The following is a 2211-nucleotide window of genomic DNA, read 5'->3' as shown; positions in this document are numbered from 1 at the left end:
CATTACAATTACAACTGAAATACAGCAATTCTATTAAGAACACATTGCTCCCATCTATTGGGCTGTTAGGCCATCTGGAAATCCGGTAACATGGGTTCGGTCTCTCATTTGAAAATCTTTCTTGCTTGGTTAAGACAGTCAACCGCACTCCAGACCTAGTTAATCTTGGTCTGTCATACCCACCCGTTCACCTACTTGGCCTATATGGGTTGCCAACCCATTATCGATATACAATGGCTACATAAATGGGTTTGGTTGCGTGGTTGTATCACAAATTGTAACCTCTGAATAATTGGATTGTACGGAAGCAAAAAATGGATGAATGGTCTTATAACTGGTGGGATATATGTTGTCATGTTGATGCTTGTAGCATTTTCATGGATGGATGTTGTGACCGATGAAGAAAGTTGGTTTAGATTCTGGGCTGCCATTTGCATATGGTGATATAGCCAAGGAAATTACAGATACAGAGTTGTCAATTGCCTGTCAACCGTTCTCATTTGGCTTCTTTCGTCCGTGAGAACGGTGATTGCAGTGTTTGTGGCTGCAAGGAGGGCTGGAGGGGGGGGGAGGGTCCCATCTATAGATAATATAATGTTCCAAGCATCTTCAGATTACAGACATGACTTATAAGAGATAAGCTTGGATGCTTCCACGGCAGTACCGATGGTTGTTAATTAATATCCTACAGTTCATGTAAGATTCGATTCTCATGTAAACTTGAAACAATATGAAAGTCAGTAATTGTAGTAGCATCTCTTCCATTAATGAAAGCTAGTTGGGTCAATTCAAATTGTTTAATGAAATGAGACAAATTGACCATAAGCATCAGATTAAAGAATCCTACTCTTCCCAACCACTTGATCCGATTAGAAAATTTTTCCCATATATGTAAAATGGAATATTATCCAAGCCTTATCCCAACATACATAAAATGGGATATCAAAAGCAAAATTCCCTGTATCTCTTTGTTATGTTGAAACATGCTGGTGGGGCTCTGCTCCTAGGCCACTGGCCTCTTTTCCTTAGAATAACTCATCTGGAGATTGATTGGACCTAGGGGTGCACCAGTGCAAGTTGGGCGGGTTGGGTTTATGGTCAACCCAGATCCAACCCTAAAATTTGGGCTTAATCCCTAAGCTTGGATCAAGCTCGAAGTCAAGCCCGATCTTCCCAACCTGAGCCCAGCTAGGGGTGGCAATGAGTCGAGCTTTTCACGAGCTGCTCAAGTTCGGCTAGTAAAAAGCTTGGCTTAGCTTGGTTTCAACCGAGCTCGAGCTCAATTCTGTGGCTCGATTAATAAACGAGCCGAGCTCAAGCCTACTAGAACTTGTCTCATGAGGCTTGCGAGCCGGCTCGAATATATATAATATATATAATAATATAATAAAATTATAGAAAATAATATATATATATATAATAAAAATATTATAGTTATTAATGATTATAATTCTTAATTTTAAATATAAAATTATTTTATATATATAATTTTTTTTATAAAATATATAGTAAAATTTTTATAAAATATAAAACGAGAAAGCTCGAGCTCGAGCTCAAGCCTTATAGAATAGTCTCGAGCCGAGCTCGAGCCTAGTACTATTCGGCTCGCTCGAATCCACCCCTAAGCCCAGCCAGCATTGTAATTTGATGAATTCGGATTGGACTCAGGCTTGGACTGGGTTTGGGTTGGTCAAAGAACTCATTTTAGTTAGTTAGTTAGGCCAGGATCTGGCTATCTAAGGGGTAGGCTCAACCCTGAAAAATAAAAAGCCCGAGTTCTTAGACCCAAACCTAACCCATGTAAAATTTTGGGGTGATCCGTTCGGGCTCTAACTGGGCACGCCCAAGTCGCACCCCTAATTGGACCATTTTTCCTTACACGGGGTGCTGAGATCAACAAATATGGCGCGTTAGGTGCATGGATGAATATTGGTAGGATAGCAGCCTTGGACCTATTGTCTCCAGGAACGTGTAAACAGCACCATCAGTTAAGGGTGGCGATGAGCTGGCTCTGGATCAGGTCGGATTCATTGGGCTGAGATATAGTGCTGAATCCAAACCTGCAAAATCTTGGAGATACTGGATTAGAGCTGAGTTATGGTCTTCGCAAAATGAAACTGAAGGTGTGGTACACCCAACTCAATTATCAGAATAGAGTTATGATTAGGATATATGCACCCCAGAATTTGCATGGTCCATGGACATCCAAAT

This window comes from Nelumbo nucifera, chromosome 3 (genome assembly GCF_055504915.1).
Source record: "Nelumbo nucifera cultivar China Antique chromosome 3, China Antique-T2T, whole genome shotgun sequence".
Lineage (NCBI taxonomy): Eukaryota > Viridiplantae > Streptophyta > Magnoliopsida > Proteales > Nelumbonaceae > Nelumbo > Nelumbo nucifera.
The sequence above is the reverse complement of the archived record's forward strand: the minus strand, read 5'-3'. Positions refer to the sequence as shown.